This window comes from Dasypus novemcinctus, chromosome 24 (genome assembly GCF_030445035.2).
Source record: "Dasypus novemcinctus isolate mDasNov1 chromosome 24, mDasNov1.1.hap2, whole genome shotgun sequence".
Lineage (NCBI taxonomy): Eukaryota > Metazoa > Chordata > Mammalia > Cingulata > Dasypodidae > Dasypus > Dasypus novemcinctus.
The window spans coordinates 62,992,554-63,017,526 of NC_080696.1; positions in this window are offsets into that span (position 1 = coordinate 62,992,554).

The following is a 24,973-nucleotide window of genomic DNA, read 5'->3' on the forward strand; positions in this document are numbered from 1 at the left end:
AGTTGTTCTGCTCTGAGGCAAGAGGTCTGTCTTTACAGTCCCGTTTCAATCAGTTACTGGGTGTTCCCTGTCCCTGGGGAAGAAGCATGACCTTAGAGGGTGACTTAGCTGTGAGCCCTCGGCTGCTAACACATCCAGGAGCTGGGGGAGTACATGCTTCAGTTTGAAAGGGGGTTCTGGTCTTGTACCCCAGCATCCACTGCACTTCACCCTTGTACCACCCTGATCCACTTAATTAGCTCCTCCAGGATTCTGAATGGTCACTTTCCATGGACAAACCTACAAGAGAAAAGTTAGAAGGACAAACTAGAAACCCTGCTTTTGAGTTGATTAGGCCACAGCTAATACTCATTACCACCCTCTCCTACTGCCTCTAGAGTCCCCTCTTCCACAGGTAACAGCTTTGCTGGTCCAGGTGGCTTACCCAGTGAGGTGCTAAGACCCTCGCCTCTGTGGGATCTAAGGTCCGATGTTACCAAGCTCTTGTCTGGTCGTGGTTGTTACATCTTCCACTTACTATCAAAATTGGGTGAGGGAGCACCAATTAAGGACTGATCACCTGAGTGTCAAACACACCTTCCCTGGCCCCTCTCTGTAACACCAGCCTACCTCTTCCTGATATAAGGTCAGTTACTACAGTCAAGATGTGACTCCTTTTTTTGTTTTGGCTCTGGTACCTTAGCAAGAGCCCAAGGCAAGAGTAAGCAGTTTAATAGATGCTCACTGTGGCCCTTAGTGGAAACGCTCCCCCTATGAGAACCAGGACCTTAAAACCTGTAGAGACCAGAGTTGCAGATGAGGAGCACAAATTCCCCACATGGCTCCCTGGAAGTGGCGATAAGCATGGCCGGTCTTCATCCCACCCCTTCCTGGACCCACCCGTGCTACTTTCATGGACATCATATAATGGTCTTGGATTTCATTGTCTGCTGAAGGACGGTGCTCCAACCTCTCTTGATACCACCTGCGAGCTGGCACCTTTGATATGCCTTCAAAAAGCCATTCCATCACTCTCTTAGGCTGGCAGCTTCCAGGTAACATGGTATGGGAGAGACCGGTGGGTGCCCTGGTCATGTGCCCTCTGCCACATCACATCTACTGTAGTGTGGACTGCGTCGTCTGCTCTGATACTGTGCAGGATCCCATATCAGCAGAGAGTAGGTCTTACTGAGGTCCAGTGGGCAGGAAAGGACTGGCAAGTTGGACCTTTGTGGTGGCAGTGTCAGATCAGTCCTGGTAAGTGGGGAGTCTATGCCTTTGGACTCATACATAGCATCCACCCAGACCACTCTAGCTGCTCTGTTTTGTTTTCTTTTTAAGATTTATTTTTTGTTTCTCTCCCTTTCCCCCCTAACCCCCCACCCCGTTGTCTGCTTTCTGTGTCCATTTGCTGCATGTTCTTCTTTGTCCTGTTGTTGTCAGCGGCACGGGAATCTGTGTTTCTTTTTGTTGCGTCATCTTGTGTGTCAGCTCTCCATGTGTATGGCGCCATTCCTGGGTAGGCTGAACTTTCTTTTGCGCTGGGCGGCTCTCCTTATGGGGCACACTCCTTGCGCGTGGGACTCCCCTATGCAGGGACACCCCTGCATGGCACGGCACTCTTTGCACACATCAGCACTGCACATGGGCCATCTCCACATGGGTCAAGGAGGCCGGGGGTTTGAACCGCTGACTTCCCATGTGGTAGACGGATGCCCTATCCACTGGGCCAAGTCTGCTTCCCTCTAGCTGCTCTGTTGATGTGCCCATTGTACCAGGAACGGGGCAGCTGATGAGAGCAGCTGGTTGATGTCTACTGGTCTAGTTGTTCTATTTATCCAGTGCCTCTTTCACAGTTTATGCTCTCTGGTGGGTACTAGCATGTGATGTACCTGTCCTAACACCTCAGAACAACTTTCCTATGTCCATCCACCTGCCTCTTCTCTGGACATCCTTACCCTTAATGTTCAAGATTTTTTATCTTCAAGGTTCCTGACCAGCTGGTCAAACTATTCACCTCTGCCCCCAAGTCCATCTGTATTCTTATATTGAGCCACTTTTCTTTCCAAACAAAATGGTGGCCTAGTGCATTGCTCCAAGCTCTGTCCTTTGGGAAAATTTTCCTTCACTACTGTCTTTTAAATGGCAATGCAGTGCACATGCCACCCACTTCTGGTTTGCACCCATATATCAAATCTACCCATTCATGAACAAAGCTTGGGCTTTTTCCTTGTCTGTGATCTGGTCATAAAGAAACCCCCATTTAGCAATGGGGCAAACCGAGGGAGAAGCATTGGTGTGACACTGGCGGATCGCAAAGGGGTCTAGAGGGGCGGCGGACTTGGCCCAGTGGTTAGGGCGTCTGTCTACCACATGGGAGGTCCGCAGTTCAAACCCCGGGCCTCCTTGACCCGTGTGGGGCTGGCCCACGCACAGAGCTGATGTGCTCAAGGAGTGCTCTGCCACACAGGGGTGTCCCCCGTGTTGGGGAGCCCCACGTGCAAGGAGTGCACACATAAGGAGAGGCGCCCAGCACCAAAGAAAGTGCAGCCTGCCCAGGAATGGCGCCGCACACACGGAGAGCTGACACAAGATGACGCAACAAAGAGAAACACAGATTCCTGTGCTGCTGACAACAACAGATGCGGACAAAGAAGAACATGCAGCAAACAGACACAGAGAGCAGACAACCAGGGTGGGGACAGGGGAAGGGGAGAGAAATAAAATAAATAAATAAATCTTAAAAAACAAAACAAAAACAAAGGGGTCTAGACTTTCTGCTCTTGAGGCTCACATGTGCCCTCTAATCCTGCTTGTGCTCAGTCCTGGATGTGCCACTTCCATCTTACAATCCATCACTGCTGGTCCCTCATGATCTTATGACTTCATGGGTTGGGCAGAGCACAACTCACGATGGGCAGTTCCACCTGTGCGGTCATCTGGTGACACGGTCAGGATCTACATCTCGACAGGGCTCAGAAGCTCACCAGGAGCTCTTTTTCATATGGTCTATAATTCTCCACTGCAGAAGGCATGGCCTTTCTCAAAACCCAAGGGTGTCTCCACTGTGATTATCTTAGTGGGGCTAGCCATAAATTCCACATGGCGTCTCTTCCATCACTGACACCTACCAGGTATCTGTCAGGTGGTGTGGCCTGAGCAGAGGGCAACTGGCACTGCAGCCTGGACCTCCTACAGAGCCCTGCCCTGCTTTGATCCCCACCTAAATCTCACAGCCTTGTGTTTCCTCCAGTAAATGAGTTAGAGAAGTATTCTAAGTGTGAAATACACAGCTTCAGAATCTAAGAGGCTTTTCAGTGTTGTCCTTCCATCTTTGTGGTGGGAGGTGAGTCTTTTTACAGTTTATCTCCCAGCCTTCAGAGCACATTTGTCTTACTAAGACTTCCAACATACTTGCTGCTTCTTGATCACCCCATCCTGTTACATGATGTAATCAAATATAGTGGACCAATGTGGAATGTCCACATAATTTGGATCTGTCAGAATCTATCAGGACAGAAGGCAGGAGAATTAATGTAATGGTGAGGCAAGACAATAAATGTATACTGCTCGCCAACCCAAGGGAATGAAACTATTTATGATCTTCCTTCTTGATGGGATGGAAATAATGCCTTCTACAAATCAATGGTCACACACCACTCTGATCCACCTGTTTAGTGCAGTGAGCACTATTTGGACTTGGCAGTGCCCAGGAGAGAAGTTTGGAATTGTTTTCCTAGGGGAGAAGAGACTCTTCTTGAGCCTAAGCTATGGGCTCCCTCACAGCTTTTCTAGAGCTTTGCACTGGGAGGTGTTAGACACTGGCCCAGGGAATAATAAAGGTCCCAATTTTAGAAAGATTCCTTTTGGATGTAAACCCCTTCTGGGACCTCACTGAGAAGGAGTGATCAGGCCAAACCAGATATGGATATCTCTTGACTATCATCCCATCAAAACTGCATCTGAAATTGTCAGGGACCTGTAAAAATCTGACAGTCATCCTGCACCATCTACTCTCTCTCAGAGCTTTCCATGTGCCTGGAGATGCAAGACAAGGAGAAGGTCATCTCATTGGAGGGACTAGACAGACCCACGCCCAGTTGAAGGACCTGTGTCCAGGAGTGAGTGAATAATGCCTCAAACCTTCGTGGGGGGAGGGCAGGGTGGGCCGGAGGGCCTGGGGAGCTTTCCTGGAGGAGGGGGGTGACTTACGCAAGTGGAGACGATGCGCAGAGGTCGAAATGGTTGCACCTTATTTAGAGACCCAGGTCCACGAAAAGCAAGCACAGGTGTGATAATGATGAGCGACAGCATAATAGGCAGATTTATTGACAAATTCACCGAACTTTTCTCAAGTGTGATCAAATTTGACCCTCAAAACAACCCTCCATCATTAAGCAATTCAACAATTTTGATTTTCCAGACACCAAAGACACAATTCTTTCCATCCTTGTGTGGCTCACAGTTCAGGGGACTGGTAGGATCAGAGAATAAAAAGTAAGCCAACAAATAAACAAGATTTTTGGATAATGGCTAGTGCCATGAAGAGACCAATGCAAGACGACTAGATTGAGAGGTGTCAGCAAGGATGGGGAGCCCTTCAAGTGGGGGCGGAGGGGGACTAAGGAATTTCTCCCAGGGGGAGGGATGTTGCATCAGGATGAGAACCTTGTGATGGTTGCGCAGAAGCGAATTGCAAGCAGCGGGGCGAATGCAAGGGCCTCCAGCAGGGACTGATTGGGGTGTTTGAGGAAACATGCAGAGCTCCCCGGGGCTGGAGCAGAGCGATGGTGGCCCCAAGTATGATCAGGAAGGTTGGCAGGATGGACCATGCCCAGGTATAGGCAACCAGACCCCCCAATTCAGGGTTGAAATAGAAACTCAGAAAGTGAGACCAGCATGAGTGAGAGGAAGGGACTGATGGAAAGGAGGGCAGGGGCCACACTGGTGGTGTCCATTGAGCCCTGTCCCCAAAAGTCATAACCCTTCCCGGCTCAGCAGAAGTAGATGGAGACTCTACCCCTTGCCTTGGAGAAGACTTGGACCCTGTGTGCACTGCAGGACGAAGCCCTGCCCACCTGCCCTGTGCCAGCCCCGTGCACAGGTGAACCGTCAAGAAGCTCTACCCAGACAGCCCTATATATACTTTATTCCTGGATCTAGCATGGGCTCATCTCAACGAGAGTCTTAAGCCCTGAGGAGCTGAAAGGTCGCCATTGGTTTGTTTCTTGAAAGAAAGAATGAGAAGGAGAGGCAGGGGAGGGGGCTGGAGGTGGGAGAGGGAGAGGGAGGGGAAGGGGAACGAGAGGACCCACGCCCACGTACAGCTGCATCTTCCTTGCTCTCCCGCTGACCTCTTCCAACCCCAATGTTGAAAGCACCTGCCTGGCCCCGCCCCCTGTGCAGACAGCTCAACAGCCAAACTTTGACCTCGCCTGGATTTCCTCAGCCACCTGGAGATGATCTCGCTGTCTGAGCTGTGAAACTTGACCTATTTTATCCTGAAGCCTTCCTGTGCAACGCCCAGGTCTGCTCTGCCAAAACGAGCCCTGGGCTGCTTCTTCGTGCTTCTTGCCCGTGGAAAAGGCTGTCCCCCCATGGCCATTTCTAAAGGGCCTGCCTCGCCAGGGCTCTTTCCCGGGCACCACACCTGTCTTTGCTTTTCCGTTTTAGATTTATTTATTTATTTTTTATTGTCTGCTCTCTGTGTCCATTCGCTGCGCGCTCTTCTGTGCTCACTTGCATTTCCGTCAGTGGCACCAGGAATCTGTCTCTTTTCGTTGCGTCATCTTGCTGCGTCATCTCTCTGTGTGCGTGGTGCCACTCCTGGGCAGGCTGCACCTCCTTTGAGTGGGGCGGCGCTCCTTGTGGGGCACACCCCCTGCACATGGGGCTCCCCCATGCAGGGGACACCCCTGCGTGACACAGCACTCCCAGTGCGCATCAGCACTGCTCATGGGCCAGCTCACCACATGGGCCAGGAGGCCCTGGGTCTGAACCCTGGACCTCCCAGGTCGTAGGCGATGCCCCATCAGTTGAGCCACATCCGCTTCCCACCACACCTGTTCTGACCCTGATGGGAGCAGCTGATGCTCTGCTGCCATGTCGGCCGCATTCTTAGGAAATGAACATGGAAGGCAACGAAGGGCCAGCCCATCATGTGGGACTGAGGGTGGCCTCTTGGAAGGTCACTGTTTCCTTGGTAGAAATGAACGGCCTTGGCTTTGGTCTCAGCTGTGGAGGACAGTTGCTGATCAGTTGCTCCCACTGCATCAGTCCTTGTGCAGAACTGGGGCCTTTGGGGGAGGTGCTTTTTCTAGCCAGGGCTGTCTTCCTGAGAAATGCCAGCCTGTGAGATGTGGCCGCTTGGCACGACTGTCCCCAGGTGTTGGCAGGAGGGTGGGTGGGGGTGGATGTCCTGCCCGGCAAACTCAGGGAGTACAACCTGCTGGGTCTGGAACTTCTAGAAAGCACCAGGACTCAGAGTGGGCAGGAGAAGTGCCCAAGAGTTCTGCCAGCTGCGTGGATAACGAGAAGGAGTCCACTCATTCATTTGCTCGCTCAGCGGACACCGACTGAGACCCAGGGCCGGCTCTGGGGCCCCCCATCACACCCCACGTGGGAGTTCCTCCCCACAGCCCACAGCGCCCTGCAATCCCACCCCTCCCCACATTCCCACAGCCGGCCCAGCTTCTTGTTACCCCCCATCTCAGACCTCATTCCCCCCTCGAGCCCTCGCCCCCTGGAGCCGCCCTGGCCTGCCTGCTGTCTTCCGAGTGCCCGGAGCCCACGCCCCTCGGCTGCCCTGCTGGCCCTGTGCCTGGAGCGGCCCACTGCCCTTCTAGGCTCCTGTGCTGCTTTGGGCCTCTGCTCAAACGCTGCTGCACAGAGACCCTCGCTGCCCATACCCGTCTCCCTTCCGCTCTCCACAGAGCCCGTGACGTCCCCACTCTGGGGCTGTAAGGGGCATGAAGGGGACTTGGCCTTGTTCGCACCTGCTGCCTGGGGGACATCCCAGGGCCTGGCATGTAGTAGGTGCTTAATAAATGCTTGTGGAGCGGCAGAAGGCAGCAGACAAGGCAGAATCAGCTCCTAACCCTAACCCTCACCCTGCCCCACGGGGCGTGCGGGGCAGCAGAGGATGGGCTCAAACGAGGATAGGAAAATAAACACAGAACTGCAAAATATGACCAGGGTTCTGAAAGAGGAGAAAAGCCCCGAATCGCAAGTCCTGGAAGGAATCTCTGGGGACGTGGCGTGTATTTACTTATTTATTTTTTCCTTCTTTCTTTGTTTCTTTCTTTTCTAATGTTACATTCAAAAAATATGAGGTCCCCATATACCTCCCATCCCCCTCACCCCATTCCTCCCCCCATAACAAAACCTCCTCCATCATGACGGGGCATTCATTGCACTTGGTGAATACATCTCTGAGCACTGCTGCACCACATGTTCAATGGTCCATATTATAGTTTACACTCTCCCCCAGTCCACCCAGTGGGCCATGGGAAGACATACAACGTCCAGTAACTGTCCCTGCAGCACCACCCAGGACAACTCCAAGTCCTGAAAATGCCCCCACATCACATCTCTTCCTCCCACTCCCTACCCCCAGCAGACACCATGGCCACTTTCTCCACACCAATGCCACATTTTCTTCAATTACTAATCACAATAGTTCATGAATAGAATATCGGTAAGTCCACTCTAATCCATACTCTATTCCTCCATTCTGTGGACCCTGGGATGGTGACGTCCACTCCACCTCTGTATCAAGAGGGGGCTTAGATTCCGTATGGATGCTGGATGCAATTCTCCTGCTTTCAGTTGTAGGCACTCTTGGCTCCCTGGTGTGGTGGTTGACCTTCTTCACCTCCCTGTTAGCTGGCCGGGGTAAGTCCAATAAACCAGAGTGTAGGAGTTGCAAGTCTGTTGAGGCTCAGGGCCTGGCTGTCACATGGACAGCCCAGAGATTCAGGTGGGGACATGGCATTAAATCGAGTCCTGAGTGCTGAGAGTGAGCTGGTCCTTCCGGGGCTGGAGAAGTGTCTTCTCGGCTGAGCGTGTGCCTGCCGGGGCCTGGCATGTCCACTGCCGGGTGCGATCCACCCAGCAGCAGTGCATGTTCGCCAAGCGGCACGTTCTAAGTATCCCTGCAGCACCATTCGTCATGGCTCAGCCCTAGGAGCTGCCCAAATGGATCAACAAACCGTGGTGTGTTCACACAGTGGACTAGAACACAGCAATGGCAAATAACTAGCCACGATGTCGCACAACATGAATGACTCTCACAAACAGAATAAATGAAAGAAGGCAGATACTAAAAAGAACATTCTGACGGGGGCCACTGAGCAAATCTACAGAACAGGCCAACCCAGTCGATGCTGCTGGAACCAGCATCGGGGTGGCCCTTTGTGAGGGGGGAAGTGACGGGGAGGGCGTGATGAGGGACTCTGGGGTCCTGGGTGTGTCCCTCGCCTTGAGCAGGGTGCCGGCCACGTAGCCGTGTTCAGCGTGGAGACCCTTCTAGCCGCGTGCTTTTGACGGGAGCGTTTTTTACTGTGCGTGCTGCACATCGAGAAAGCTGCAAGATGACCACTCCCCTTTGGGTCCCCTGAGGACAACGGAGGGGCTCCCAGTGGGAGGGGCCAGCCTATGAGACGAGAGCTGGGGTTCCTTTGCCCCCAGCTGCCCTTGCACAGGAGGATGTGGTGGACACGCATGCCCCCTGGTCTGGCTCCCGCCGTGGGCTGGAGTCCCAGAGCCCTTCATCCCCCACGCCCACCTCACCAGCTGGCCCCCACTGCAGCCAGGCCAGTCGGGGAGAGGCTCCGTAGGAAGCCTGCAGGGACAGAGCGCCACGAACCCAAGACAGACGCCAGCCAGTGTGCTTGGGAATCGCGCTTCTGACGGTTTGTTCGATGTGGCTTTAAGAGTCGCCAAGTAGGAAAGAAATGAAGATGGAAGAGGCTGAAGAGAGCATTTTGCTCTCCCCTACCCCCACCCCAGGAGTCCCCAGGGCTAATTTCTGGGCAAGAGGCAGCACCCTAGAGTGAATTTGGGAGGGGAGTGGCCAGCTTCACTGCCCTGGGAAGCAGTTGGGTCCAGCCCCAGAGGCTCATTAAATTTCCAATGAGACGGTGCCTTCTGCTTCCTCCCAGGGCAGCACCAGCAGGCCGCGCCAGGGGCCCTGGAAGTTTATGGTATTTGTAGTCAAGGTTTCTCTTTCGTTGTTTATATTAGCTCTTCCATTCCGTGTCAGAAATGTGCATGTGAGGGACTTCCTGGAGTTTTCTTCTGGTGGGGAGGAGGGGAGGGGGTGGGGCTGCTTTCTCACACGCCCAGTTTAGCCCGGACCACCTTTCATCACCGGCCTCTCCACACTGACCTGGCGTGTATTTTAATTTACGTTTGTATTTAGGGTTGGCATTTTGAATGAAGAGTTAGCATAAATTTTCATTTATAATACCATGAATATGAATAGTTTGCCTGTTTAACCAGTTATTAATATCAGCTTCTTGGCGAGCACACTCCTGCTGTCCTTCCGTGTGCTTGGGGCTCAGGTGCAAGGACGTCTGCCCAGGTGGACCAGCTAAGGCCGGACTGGGCTGGGCTGGGCTGAACTTGGCTGGGCTGGACTAGGCTAGGCTGGTCTGGGCTGGCCTGGGCTGGGATGGACTTGGCTGGGCTGGGCTGGTCTGGGCCGGCCTGGGCTGGGTTGGGCTGGGCTGGGCTGGACTTGGCTGGGCTGGTCTGGTCTGGGCCGGCCTGGGCTGGGTTGGGCTGGGTTGGGCTGGGCTGGGCTGGGCTGGGCCAGGCTGGGCTGGGCTGGGGCTCTTCTGGGCTCTGGTTTGATACTGAAGTGGAGGCTGGAGCTGAGGGTGATGCTAGCCTGAGGCAGAGGTGGGCTTGGTGTCAGCATAGCAGGTTGAGCTCCACTCAGCTCTGCCAGGTCCCCCAAGCATATGGATTTTTAAAAGTCTCACTGTAAAAGAAAGAAAAATAATAAACAAAAACCCTGAGGGCTGGGCAAGTGGGAAGATGGCATTAGCATAGAGGCAAAAGCTGGATCTAACAGCAAATGAGAAACCATGGGCCAAAGAACACAAGATGAATGGGAAAGGTGACTCCATGCCAGAGGAAACCAGCATGGACTCGCAGCGTGGGCGCAGACGAGGCACCTCCTTGGGATCCGCCCTTGCCCAAGTTCAGCGTAGCAGCTGAGGGTCCTCAAGCCCCCCGCAGGGACCACAGCCCTTGGAGGGGAAGGCTGTCAGTCATAGGCCGTCACTGGCCTAAGCACCTGCTGGAAACTTTCCAGATCCATCTTCCTCCCCCCTCCTCCCAGCACTTTCCTAATTGACAGGTGTGAAGCTGTACTTGAGTGATAAAGATATTTTACTGCTGCCTTTTTATCGGGGTAACCCATTTTATTGTTTAATTCCAGGGTGGAGGCAAAATGACCTTGCAGGTGGGCAAACCCTTCCGCATCGCCGCACCCTCTGGTTGAGTTGTCTTCACCCAGATGCCAGCAGCCTGACGCTTCATTGGTTTACACTGGCCCTTGCAGGAGGTGCTTGGCATGTCGCAGCCTTGCTTCTCAGGCCTGGGATGCGACTCAGCAAGTACACTTCCAAGGACACTAAACATTATTTAGAGTTTGCTCTTTAACTGACACAAGTGCATGCATGTAGACTCCTTAATTGAAGGAGTAAAAACCTAATCAGGAAATGTGTGCCCCAGGAGAGTTATAAAACAGACTGCCAATGCAACACAACTCGATCAACCAATTCATATTATTGAGCATCTTCTCTCCCCATCCCTTAACCCCCGCCCCCCCTCATTTCAGCCCCAACTATGTGCCGTGAAGAATTCAACCATAGGGTCAGATTTCCCAAGCGTGGAGGATCCCCCAGGTGATGCATATCAGCTAGTAAACAGCTCAAGGCACTGGGGCATTTCACTCCAGTGTAGGTTGTAGGCAGGTGTAAAGAGGGTTTGACCAAAGACATGAGCAGATGTTTCTGGGGAGAAAGGGATGATGGCGGAGATGACAGGCTGGGCAGTCACCTGGTCTGTCCGCTCTCACCGGTGCTAACTTTGTGGGCTCTTCCCCTCCACCCCCGAACCTCGTTTTCTCTCTTGTGCAATGGAGCAAGTGACACCCATCTTCCAAAACTATATTGAGGTTCTTCTAAAGCAAAGGAGGCAGATTGGAGGAGACCCAATGCAAGGCTTGGGGGTAGAGGTGGGAGGGAGTAGGATAAGCAAATGACAACATGTGGCAAGGTCATCCACAGCCAGTGACTCTGCAGAGGTATTTGCGTCCTGCCCCTGGAGGCTGAGCCCCTGCCAGGGACATCTTATGCCCGGCCACTTGAGCCATTGAACCTTTTCGTCAGTCCCCTGAGAGCCGCTTCCAACCTCAGGTTACCCGGCTCACAGGGCACCTTCTCCCTCACTAGCAGAATTCCAGCACTGGTACCGCAGACCCGCCTCTGCCTCGATCTATTGCGTTCCGAGGCCGGGAAATGGCACGTCTAATGTCCTCCTTATTAAGTAATAAAACAGCCGCAAGTGTTCACGTAGAAAGTACAATCCCACACCTGTCAGCCTAATTGCCAAATAGCTCCAAGTGAGCCCCAGTGGCCCTTCGCTACAAACTTCTTCCGGGATGCATTTTTCAAGGGTACCCGTTTGGAGCACAGGGGGTCCCGGCCATGGGTCCAGAGGTTCTCGGCATGCAGAGATTAGGAGACACTGACAAAAGAGCTGGCTAGAAAGCTGGCCTTGGGAAATTTGGAGTTTTTCCTACTCTTTTTTGTTTGTGGTATCTTTGTTTTCAGTAAAATGCTTAAGTTTAAGCACATGGCTCTCTGAATTCCTGCTGTGCAGTCGCCACCCCATCAGGGTACAGGGCACTTCTCCTTGTCCCCTTCCAGGCGATGGTCCCACCCCACTCCCCGACTCTGACTACCGGGAGGCAACCAATATTCTAATTATTTACCATAGGTCAGCTTTCTGTTCTTGAGCATCACATCAATAATCACGCACATGTATTCATTCGCGCCTGGCTTCTTTCACTCAGCATAATGCTTTTGAGACTTCTCCATATTGTGTATATCAACAATTGGTTATTTATTTCCTTTCTGAATAATATTTCATTATATGAATTTGCCTCAATCTGTTTATCATTCTCTTATTGACAAGTATTTGGATGGTTTCCAGTCTGGAGCTCTTATGAATGAAGCCACTACAAACATTCTCGTGCGTGCCTTTTGGGGACGGTTTCGTTTCTCTTGGTTAGTTCCTAAAGATGAGTTGCTGGGCCAGGTGGTGACCAAACACTAAGCTATATCAGGAACTGTCAAAAGTCCCACAGCGATTGTGCCATTTCACACTGGCCTCCAGTGCCTTCTGAGAGTTCTGGTTGCCCCACACCCTTGCCAACACTTGATTTTGTCCATTTAAAAACTTTCACCATTCTAGTAGATGGGTAGTAGTAAATAGTTGTGGTTTAATGCACAAAAAAGGTGGGTTTTTAAATTAAGTTTAGTTGCTTCTACCTGGGCTGCTCAGCGGAAAGAGTAAAACAAACAAAAACACCCGATTATGGGCTCCCATGAGGAAGCCACGCAGTTGGAATGAACAGAGAGCTGACTTGGGCTTTCTCAGAAAACACAGAAGTTGGGAAGCAGATTTGGCTCAACTGATAGAGCATCCGCCTACCACATGGGAGGTCCAGGGTTCAAACCCCAGGCCTCCTGACCCATGTGGTGAGCTGGCCCACGTGCAGTGCTGATCGCTCAAGGTGTGCCGTGCCACGCAGGGGTGTCCCCCGCGTAGGGGAGCCCCACGCACAAGGAGTGCGCCTCATAAGGAGAGCGGCCCAGCGTGATAAAAGTACAGCCTGCCCAGGAGTTGTGCCACACACCCAGAGAGCTGATGCAGCAAGATGATGCAACAAAAAGAGACACAGATTCCTGGTGCCGCTGACAAAAATACAGGCAGACACAGAAGAACACACAGTGAATGGACACAGAGAGCAGACAACTGGGGGGAGAGGGGAGAGAAATAAATAAAAATAAATAAATAAATAAATAAAGACCTTTCCTACTGACTGGGTGAATCTGAAACAAACCTCCTCCCATGGCCACTGGATGGAGCGTGGGAGAGTGTGGGCTATGGTGTGGAACACAGGCCATGGGGTGCAGCGATACCCAGAGATGTACTCACCAGATGCAGTGGATGTGTCATGATGATGGGGGAGAGTGTTACTGTGGGGGGAGTGGTGGGGTGGGGGCGGTGGGGGTGAATGGGGACCTCATATTTTTTGAATGTAATATTTTTTAAAAAATGAATAAATTGAGTTTGGAAAAAAATAAAAAATAAAAGCACAAAAGTCACCCAAGAAAGACAAAGCCGCAGCAGTAGCGCCCTGGTGGGAAGCCCCCAGCCTCGGTTTTGGCTCAAGCCTGCAGGGAGGGGCCAGGGGCCAGGAGCAGGCCGATGGGGCCAGGATGCCTGTGTGCTTGATGGACGGGCCTGTCACCGGCTCGTGGGCTGGGTGGGAGCACGACTGATCTAGAGGCCGAGCGGCGTGCCCGCCTGCAGGGAAGGGCTGCTCTGCCCGTGCCTCAGCAGGCGCGACTGCCGCAGCTGCTCAACTCCAAGCTCACTCTCTCGAGCAAGGGTCCACGGGCAAGGTCAGCTGGCCGGTGGGGGCCTCACCCAAGCACCCCACAGCCCTGTATGGAGCATGGAAAACGGAGCTTTCCAGCCTCGTTGTTGCCTGCCTGGGGCCCACGCCCACGGGCCCCCACAAAGGGCTTTTCAAGCGCACCCAATAATAACCCTAAAAGCAGTGACAACAAGGATGGCCCTTTCTGGATTGCCTGCTTCGGTGCCAGACACGCTCCTTCTGTAACCGCCACAGCCGCCAAGCGGGGAAGATCTCCAGTCTACGGAGGGAGAACTGAGCTAGAGTTGAGGCACTGGGCAAGGTACCCAAGAGGCATGGGGTTGAATCTCCCAGTGCCTCGTGGGGAAGCAAGAGATGGCGGTGAGAGGCCACGAGGTAGCTTCGCCCGACGCCACCTGGGAGGAGCCCGAGAAACGCAACGTTTTCGTGAAGCGCCCTGGACCTCCCTGTGGAGGGAGCGTGGAGGGCGGGAGAGGCCAGGAAGCAGCCAGGTGAGCAGAGACTGGCGGTCCAGGAGGCGGCGGAGGGGGCCCAGGAAGGAAAAGAGTGTTTGCGGTGCGGGGAGAACGATGGGAGCCAGAGGTGAGCGTGGCGTGGGAGTGCGCGCCTGCCTACCTGATGGGGGCACGGCTTGCCATGGAGGGGAGCTGGGCAGAGTGTGGTCCAGCCAGAGACCCCAAATGCCAAGCAGAGGTGCCTGGGACAGATCCAACAGGAAATTGGAGCACAGTTACAGACACTGGGGCACAAACACACATGGCTGCTTAGGATAATGTGAAGACGTTCTCCGTTTGCTATCATCATCATCAGCTCATTCCACATGCATTTATTGAATTCTGCTGCATGCAAGGTGCTGGGAATACTGTTGTGAAAGGTACTCCCAGGTCTGTCTCCTCGGAGTTTATATCTAGTGCAGACAAAGATGATACACGAATAAACAAACGTGAAAGTAAAATGGGCATGGGCAAGGGCTAGAGATGGTGGAGAGAGGCTACGTAGCTAAGGGGGCAGGGAGACTCATTCCAGGAAGTAACATTCGAGTTGGGACCAGGAGACAAGGAGGAGCCAGGCCCGTGTGCTCTTGCTGAGGAACAGAAGGTGCAAAGGCCCTGTGGCAGCCCTGGGGGGAAAAAGGGAGTGCGGCTCTGACCCAGTTCACTGGGAGATTGGGAGGACGCCCCTTCTCTCACCTCATCTAGGGATGGTTCCTAGAATTCTTTCCAGCCATCACTCCCCGAAGTCCTATATGTCTATGTCTTGGGGAGTTTGAAAGAAAGATTTAAAAAATGAAACACTATAATGGGTTTAAATAAGCTGTGAGTTGTGAATCGATAAAAGGGAGAAACTGGACATGATCTGAGTTTAAGGTCACAGGAGCAAGTAGACGGATGGAGCTGATAGCAGTCTTGGACTTGATGAGCAGGTGCAGGAGAGTGGGGAAATTACTTGGCTGCTTTTAGCCTTTGCCCTCTTGATGAGCGAGCTGGGAGCAGGACCGGCAGGGCTGAGAGCTGAAGACCCAGCAAACCAGCGTGGCACGAGCGCACCAAGTCGCTGAGAGGGCGCAGCGCTTCCGTGGGGCAGCTGGGATCCTGCGTTCCGGGGTCCAGATGAGGCCGCGTGAGCCCGGGACGGCCCGTGCGGCTTCTGGCCTTTAAGGCAAAGTCACAGTGCACGGGAACGCTCAAGACTGCAAAGGAATCCGACCTTGCTGGCTCAGGACGGGCAGCTCGTGTGCCTCCCATTTAATTCTCGGCAGCCCCAGGAGAGCAGGATTCTCCCCGTTTTAGGGGAGTCTCAGCCATCAGTGGAGTGCTGAAGGTCATGATCAAGCATGGTATGTTATTTCATGCTACATAAATACGTATCCCATGAGAAATGCACTCACATGGGAACGCCTCGAAGTGACAGCCAAAGGATCAGTGAGAATCAGTCTCTGTGCCATCCTGGTCCTCCACGTGACGGTGCCTGGGGCATCCTCCCAGAGTCACACATGCACGGTCCACTCACGCTGATGCGTGCACAGCCCTCTTTTTACTCTTTACATAAACAGTCTCATCTAAAGAGCACTTTTCTGTACCTTGCTTTTCTCAATTAACCATATATTTTGGAAACATCTCCACATTAGTCCAGATGGATTTGACTCATCCTTTGTGATGGCTTTAGTTTTGCATGAGTGAGTCACAATTTCTAGACCATGACCCGATTGCTGTGCATCTGTACAGTTTCCAGATTTTTCCCTGTGTCCTCGGGCAACGTGTAGTGTATATATGTCTCTTGCACATGGCAACAAAGGGTGTGTCTGTTTTTAACATGAACACACACTGCCAAATGGCTCGTAAGGAGTTGCCCCAGCTCCACTCCCGTTGGCAATGTTCAAGAGTGTCACTGTGAACACAGAGTGTTGTCACACTCTGGGATCATGACAAATCTAATCTGATAGATGCTCATTTGCATCGCTCTGATGATGCAGGAGGTTGGGCAACTTTTCATACCTTTTCAAGGCCAACTGTAATTTCCTTTTCTGCGACTTGGCTGTGACATGGCTGTTCATGTCTTCAAAGACAGGTCCTTGGCATGATCCCATCCTGCTCCTCCGCGCTCCACGCATGGGGAGGTGGGGTGGGGATGGGAACGTGGGGGCAGCAGGAGTCTTGGCTGAGGCTGGCATTGCATCTCACTCTGCGTGATCTTGCGCAAGGCATCAGACTACCTACGGGCGCGGTTTCCTTCAGAAAGACGGGTTTAGAGCAGCTAATCTTAAGATTCTAGGAATCTCAGGTTCTCCCCCAGCCAGTCTGTGGCTGGCACTTTACTATCTACACAGAAGGAAATTGATCTGAGCTGCAGCAGAAAGAATTTAATTTAGATACTGTGGAAAACTTCCTGATGTCTCAGGATATTAAATTCTGGAGTGAGTGACGACGATCTGGGGCAGAATCTCTCTTTAGTACAAAGAACTGTGAAAGCAACATAGACTCGTTTGTCCTGAATGGAGAAGTTCCATGCGGACCCTGAGATGGGGATTTTGAGCCAGTGTTCGCCCAAGAGTCTTTGCGGGTCTCAGCGTGGGGCGGGCTTAACTTTCTACGCAGCTTCAAGCTTTGCGCCAGGTCTGCTGGTGATCCGTGGCCCAGTGACCGCTTTTGCCCTGAAATTCATGCATTATCTGATTTCACAATTGGGCTCATCACACGTTAGGTGCAGACACACTGTCAGGTCTAACTTAATGAATTACTAAAATTAGCATTATTGAAAAAGTGAACTACAAGGGAAAGGGCCGATTTTAATCAATGGTTCAAGTGAGCATGATTAAAGCACGTCAAAGCTCGGCAAACCCGTCTCGAGGGCTCGGCAACGACGCTGTGCCCGGCATGCTGAGGAGCAAGGGCTCTGGCTAAGTGATCTTTCCAATCAGGAGAAGCAGGAGCAATTCTGAGCCCCCAAACTGTGCTGCTTCGAGCTGCTTCGGGAGGAAGTGATTCTAGAATGTTCCGCATGGGTTCTTGTCTGAGAAGAGACTCGGCATCATGTCACATTTCCTTCAGGGCTCAGGCCTGGGTGTCATGCTGTCCAGTCCTAATGCAGACAGAGACCGCGGCACTTTGTGGCTTTCTAGGATGTTCGTAATCGGGGAACTTGGGTTGTCTAACCTGGCAGGAGAGCTCCTTGTTGTACCCCCAACAGGAGCCAAGGCAGCTCCGTGCAGGAGTCCAGAGTGGCCTGGGGGCCCCAGGCACATAAGCCAGTGTGCGGTGTGAGCCCTTCTGCCCCCATCCCTCCCACCCGTCACTCTCTAGGATTTGTAGGCAAAGCTGGTGGATATGGTCCTGCCCTCACGGAGCTTGAAATCTACTGTGCCAGCTATGAAACGTGCCAGCACAACTAAACATCCAAGTTCAACCAAGGAAGTGCCCGGGGTCCCAGGAAACAGAGGAGTGGGGTCGAGGGGGGGGGAGGGACATACCTGTATACGAGACACTTCACCAGCAGCTCTTCTCCGGAAATCAGGGGATGCAAAGCCCTCCCGGTAAGGTGATCCTGGGAGATTTCAAAGATCCCCCGGGAGCTGCCGGCAGAGCCTCTGTGGGCCTGGAAATGGTCGCCGAGCTCTTTGCTTGGGGTCAACGGCTCCTTGGATGGACTCTGGCCGCTCTGGTGGCGGCGGCTACTGCTGATGAGCATGCAGCTCTCCTCCAGGAGTGTAGAACCCCAACTCTGGCTTCGTCCTCAGGATGCCCCGCAGGGCCCAGGAGTGGGGAGGGCCCAGGGACGAGCCTGGTAATTAACCAGAAAACTCCATTCAGGCCCAAGGAGCAAGGAGGGTGCAGAGACGCGGAGACAATTCTTGCTCTGCAGTCCAGGGAAGGAGGCATGGGGGGCGGCAGCCCCCACTCGTGCAGCCCAGGCTCCCCACGGGAGGGGCTGAGGAGGCTCAGGGCTGGCACCCAGCAAAGGGCCGGAAGGCGGCTGCCCTCGGGGAGCCGGGGCGAGAGCAGGTGTTGTGAGCAGAGAAGCAGAATCCGGGCAAGAAAACGACTCAGCTCCACGAGCCGGGCGAGGAGGCTGCGGAGCCATATTCTGATGAAAGGGGTGAGAGAAAGTTCCAGAAGAGACATTCCCCAGGGCGAGACCAGCTCCTCTGCCTTCTCTGTGTCCCATCTACTAGCACCCACATGTGCCAGCACTGTGCTAAGGGCTCCGGGGGTATAACTGGGCCCGGCCAGGTCCACACATCTTTGCCGGGGGCTTCTGGTGGAACATATGTGGATTTTTTTGTTTGCATGCGCTATGGGTTTGTTTATCTTAAGAAGTATGAGGAAGCATCTTATGGTGCATCATACCTGTGATTTCATGGATATGGTTTGCTTCAGAGTAGATAAAATTTTATAAAACGAATTTACATAACCTCGACTTAGAGAAATAAATCTTGTAACCAATAGTTTGGGCAAACGAGGACATGGCTCAGACCACAGAGCCGTGAGCGGGTGCCTGGACCGTGGTGACGCCAGGACTGAGGGCAACAGGTGCTAAGAGGCAGGGCCTTCACGCCCGGGCCTGGCCGAGTCCAGAGCCAAAGCCGGGGGTCCCTGGGCCTTGCTTCCTCCCTAGGGCAGGTGTACTGGTTGCTCGGGGGGCAGCACCCCTTCCTCTGGCCTCACCCCCTGTCTTCCCTGGGTGCCCTCAGCACAGCTAAGAGGAGGGAACCTGCAAGGAATTTACTTGTACTTCCTGGGAAAATCAGCAGAACCCAGGAAACAAAAATGGAACGGACAGAAGGGGACTGGGTGGAGGGTCAGAGCGAGCACAGCCCCGGGCGGGTAATTCCAGGTTTTGGGATGAGGCCTGAGGACACGTTCCTGGCTTGGGACTCCAAGTCAGGTGGTCTAGAGCCAGTCCAGCGACACTCCTGAGTCCAGGCTCTGGATGGTCTTGTCTGTCCCATGTGCCTTCCTGTGCTGCTGGGGGGTTCAGGCAGAGGGTGAGGGTGCCCCTGGTGCCAGCCACCTGTCAGGGAGTCTGCGAGCTCATGCTAAGGGACTATGTAGCCCCCAGAAGTGGCCCTTCCCCTCCAATCCCGGTCTTGTGTGCCGAGGATGCTTGTGTCTCTCTTTACTCAGATGGGGACCTGGAAACTGGAAGGGGCTGGGGTTTTTAGCCAGTCCACTGGGTTTGGCAAGTCTGATTCCAGAAAGACCTGGGTGGGTGCAACTATGGGGTGGTGGGCACCCCAAGATAGAACCCAAGGCAGTAAGGCAGGCCACCCATGCTAAGAGGTAATGGCCCCTTAGCTGTGGGTGGGAAAGGGACACCAAGAGCAAACACCCCTGGTGCCTCCCTCGGAGGCCCCAAGTGCAGTGAACAGGGAAGAGGTGGGGGCCTCGGGGGGCCGAGGGGGCAGGCAGTGATGGCCTCTGTTGGGTGGCAGCTCCCTGACCTGCTCTCAGGCTGAATGCCCAGACCCCCACACCCCCAAGGATGAGCTGAAATAACACGTTCCACAAAAGAGCCCATTCAAGAGTCCAGCAGTGGAGCAGCTCACCTGCTTTCCCCCAGCAGGTGCCCGCAGAGGTCAGGCGCAGCCTCTACTTATGGCATTAGGTTTGCCATGGTAAATAATTGGTTCTTATGGGGGAAAGGAGAAAAGTGTATGTATATGAAAGGAGGTTAAAATGGAGCTTACGCAGAGGCTGGGAGGCTGGCAAAGCACAGGCATTCATTTTCCTTTGGCTTGGCAACCTGGAGCTGCTTCTGTGTTCTTTATGGGCAAGAAACAGGGTGTTCTGGGAACCCGTCGTATCCAAGATTTATTGACAACATCTTGGGAACAAAATTAATGGCTGAACAGTCTGTGGAGTCACTTGCCTCTGCTGTGAGGGGCCTGCCTGGTCGGGCAGGGGTTAGGCACTGGGGGCTTGTGCAGTGGACTTGCCACAGGCAGAAAGGCAGCCTGGCTGGCGGCTGGAAGCCGGCCCTGCTGGAGGCCAAGGTTTCTGTCACTAGAGGTTGCTGGGGGACCAGCTTTCCGAACGTCCCAGCTCTGGGGCCCACAGTGGCTGTGCTGTGGGCCTGTGGCTGTCTGTCCATCTGCAGAACTCCACCTGGCAGCTGAGAAGGCAGCCCTCGCCGTCTGCCCTGAGGGGCCCAAGAATCTGACCCCACTGTGGCCGGCTCCTGCGCCCCCGCCACCTGCAGGGTGGATTTGAAGGGCCACTCTGGTTTCCGAAGGCTGGAAATGGGGGGGGGGGTTCTTTATTTAGGAATCTGCCCCCATTCTGCCAGCTGCGGGGCTCTGTTCAGGCCCCATTGGCCCCACCCTGGGGCCACACCCCACCCTGTCCTGTCCGCACGCCCCTTGGGCTGCGCCCATCATTTAGGGCAGGGCTTCTTCACCTTTTTTCTCCCACGGACCCCTTTGCCAGTCAGGTGGATGCCACGGACGCCTTACTACGTCCACACTACCCTGTGCATTATTTAACAAATAGCTCACACCTGCAACGACACGGCCCCACAAGAACAACATTCCTGTAAATTTCAATTCAAGCTCACGGACCCCTCCTTAAGAACCCCTGATTTAGGGTGCCCTCCCCACTTCAACCCCCCTGGCTCAGGGTCCCACTGCAGGCCACCCCCTCCAGGAAGCCTTCTGAGTGGCTTCCAGGCTGACACAATTGAGCCTCAGCCTGGCTCCTGGTCTCTCCTGTGCCCCTGTGAGATGATGATGAACGAGCGACAGCAGTGTCCCCCTGCCCATGCTGGGCACACAGAGAGGACGCCCCTGGCCCCGCCCTCCCCGGGGCACGGGCCAAGCATGCCAAGGCAGGGCCGCACTCCCTAGGCTGCCGGCCCTCATTGAGTCTCTCCCGGAGTGTGCCGGAAATGCCCATCCGAGGACCCCCCAGAGCCAGGCTCTCGGTGGGGCCCGGGCGTCTGCTTTTGATCCAAGCTTCCCCAGCTTGGAGCGTGGGGTGCGCTAGATTCGAGAGCCGCCAGCCCAGACAGCCGTGTCCACCGGCTCCTGCCCACACAAGCTCCCTTGGGAGAGCTCACCTAGCAGCTTAGGGGCTGGGGCTCCTCCAAGCCTTCACACCTGTCTGGGTGGCCCCAGAGCCACCGGAAAAGCTAGTGACAGCCCTGGGCCTTGAGGAGCAACTCATGGGGAGGGAGGGAGAGAGGAGGGAAGACTCCCTGCCCCTGGGGCCTCCTCCCCCTGGCTTCGGACTTTGCACCCCAGAGTCCAAGGGCAGGTGAGAGCCCCACCTCCCAGGTGGGCTGGGCCGGCTGGCAGGTGCACGCGTGTGAGCACGCCGGGGTGTTTGCTGGACTCACTGCCTCCCACACAGCTCAGGGCAGCCCCTCACCTCCCACACTCCCGAAGCAGGGCTGGGGGCAAGTTCTTTAGGAAAAGTGACAAACCCCAAAGGGATGGTCCAGCTCCCTTCAGAGAGCCTGGGGCCCGCGCCCTCCCCTGGCGAGCAGCTTTCCCCGAGCTCACGTCCTCGGCACCCTTTGAGGGCTGGGCAGTCACTGTGCCCTCTCTTGTCCGACATTTGGGCAGCTACTTAAACAAATACTGCCCCCCCCACCTTAGCCTGTAATTCAACTCCACGTCCTTGTCCCCACCCCTGAACTATGCTGCCCAGCCTCACAGAGCCCTGGAGTGTGGAGGGAGGGGCGGCCAGAGGACCCCAGGTCCAGCTTGGAGGGACTCATTCACCGGGCCAGCCTCTCTGCCAGCGGGCGCCTCCTCCACGGGCTGGCTTCCTCCGACTCCCACGGATGTTGTTTTCTTAAGGTTTGTCTCTGAATCAATTCCCCTTTTTGAAAGTTAAATGCGTTTCTTTACAGAAGATTGGAAAGGGGAAATCATTATTCCTCGGCATATTAAGTAGACAGCAACCATTAAAGGAAACGCGACGGAAACAAACCATTTCAGGTTATTAAAATCTAGACGGAGACGCTTGCCCGGGAGGAGTCTCGGCCTGGGGCCTGCTCGGTTTGAAAGGAAGGTTTCCCGGAGCTCAGGAGCCAAAGCCGATCAGATGGAAACTTCTCCTGATGCAATCAGAAAAATCCACAGGGACCCAAACCGGAAATAAAACTTCCCCTGTGTGACTTGCCATCCTAACAGCACACTTTAGCAAGTGTGATCCCCAGAGGGGAAACTGAGGCCCTCGTGGCCAAAGGAGATGCCTGAGGTCGAGGGTGAGTCCAAGAGCCGGGGTTCCGGAAGCGGGCATGATCTCTTGGCCGCACCTTTCTGCTTCATTTGCTGTCACTCTGTGCCTCGGTTTCTCTCCACTCTCTTGACACAGCCTCAGCGGCCGTGGAGGGGGAAGGGAAGAGTGGCGGGCGTGGCGTGGGGTGAGGCTCTCTGCTCCCCTGCCTGGGACTGAGCAGTGCTCCCTTCACGTGGCCACAGAGGCCCCGCCATCCCTGGACACCTGCTGCTGGAGGACAAGGAATGGGGCAAATTCCAGCGAGTTCTTCCGGAAAACTGAAGGGGATGTTTGGTTGGAGGAAGCGGCACCGTCAGGAACGCACATCGTCGGCCCGGGAAAGCATCTTGCCCGGCGCCCCGGCTGCATGCCGTTTTATTTCTCCCTCTCGCCCGATTGTCCTGGCATTTGGCGAGTGCCCATGTGCCAGCAGGGCAGGGATGGCTGATAGCTGCCCAATGGCCCAACACAGCTCTGACCACACAGCAGCCAGGGAGGAAGCTGGCAGGGCTGGGGTGCAGGGAGTTGGAGGTCTGTTGGAAAATGTGCTTGAAGGTCACCCCAATATCACCATTAGGGACCCATCGCCTACTCGTGCCACCTCTTCGTGAATCTTCCTAGAGTCCCCACGATCCCTGGACCCCATGAGAAGGTGAGGAACTTTGTGTTTCTCCAATGAGCCTACCATCCTCCAAGGGGGACGAGAGGGGCCCCGGCACAAGATGAGCCCCGAGGAAGCTCGTGGCCTTTGGCAGCTCAGGCGAAGGAAGGACGAGGACATCTCCTTCCCTCCTCGGGGAGGAGTCGCCCGCCCCTCACACCCCTGCCCCTTCTCGTTCTCCACCAGCCACGCCATCTCTTGCCCGGGTCTCGCCCTTGGGGTGGACGTGGGGGGAGGGAAGTCAGCAGGAAAAGAAAAAGAACTGTCCCAAAGTTATTAATTCCATGGCAATTAGATCATCGGACACACACCGCCCCGTCCCCTCTTCATTTCCTCCTGGCAGCACAGGGTTGGCAGTGAAAGGTAGGTGGTCCCGCAAGTGTTTAGGCAAAGAGAACCAGAGCGCGAAGAGATCGGTCCCGGGCTGAATTGTTAAAAGGAGATAAACGCAGGTCGGGCGCAGCATTTGGCAGTCACGCGAAGGCCACGCATCACACGGAAAGGACATTTGCCGAGTCCAAGGGAACGAGGGGCACCGGCGCGCGGTGACGGAGATCGTCACCCCGGCTTCTGCAAGTCGGGCGGGAACTGGGGGGCGCGCAGGGCCGTGGCTTTGGACATGTGCGTGGCAGGGAGGAAAGCGGCCCTGGTGAGGCGGAGGTAAACAGCCTCTGGGAATAGGTGTTCTGGGAAGCTCTCGCCAGGGGGCGGTGGCGCAAGGCAGGCTCAGGGGAGATGGTGTCTGTGATGGGCGTCACTGTCCGGGTAGCCAGGGGCCTACAGAGTCCAGCCCTCACCCAGAGGCAGCCTCTCTGCCCTTGGGGCCCATGCCCGTCCCAGAGTGGGTACCCAGGTCCCTGGAGGCAGCTGGGGAGCCAGGGGTGCAGGCGTCACCCCCCCACGGCCCCAGCTGTGTCCTGCACGACCGCCAGGCAGGCCCTTTAAAGGGCCACCGGGGAAGTGGATTTGGCTCAACGAATAGGGTGTCCGCCTACCACATAGGAGGTCCAGGGTTCAAACCCAGGGCCTCCTGACCCGTGTGGTGAGCTGGCCCACACACAGTGCTGATGCGTGCAAGGAGTGCAGTGCCACGCAGGGGTGCCCCCTGCGTAGGGGAGCCCCACGTGCAAGGAGTGCATCCCTCAAGGAGAGCCGCCCCACGCGAAAAAAGCGCAGCCTGCCAGGAGTGGCCCTGCACACACGGAGAGCTGACGCAGCAAGATGACACAGCAAAAAAAAAGGAGACACAGATTCCCGGTGCCACTCACAAGATGCAAACGGACACAGAAGAACACTCAGCAAATGGACACAGAGAGCAGACAATGGAGGGGGGGGGGCGGGGGAGAAGGGGAGAGAAATAAATAAAAACAAAATCTTCATAAAAAAATAAAAAAACAAAGCACCACCGGCCACGTCATCCCTCTCCTGGCAGTTGCTCCAGAGCCTGTGGGCTCTTCCTCGGGATAAGATCCAGGTTCCTGGGTGAGCTGTCAGGGCAGCACTATGTCCTCATTCCAAAAGGGGCGCAGGGGAGTCTCCCCCAGCACGGGTGCGCCGGCTCCCTGGGCTGCTGCAGCACACGGCCCGAGCCTGCGGCTCCCAGCGCAGCGCTTCCCGCCCGCCACCCGGGGGCCAGAAGGTGGGCGTGCGGCGTCTGCAGGGCGCCCTCCCACCCAGGGCTCGGGGAGCCTCCTTTCCCCTTCCTCCAGGGCTCTGGGCCTGGAGTGCCCCGTGAGCCTGCCCGCCCCCCCGAGACAGGGTTGGGGGTGAAGGCCGCGACCACCTCGCCTGCCCTGGGAGGAGCAGGCGAGGGGGGAGCGGGGGCTGTTTCGACGGGTGCTAGAAGGGGTGACGGGTCAGATCAAAGCTGGAGCTGGGCAGAAGAAGAGGTCCCCCCCACACCCGACCTCG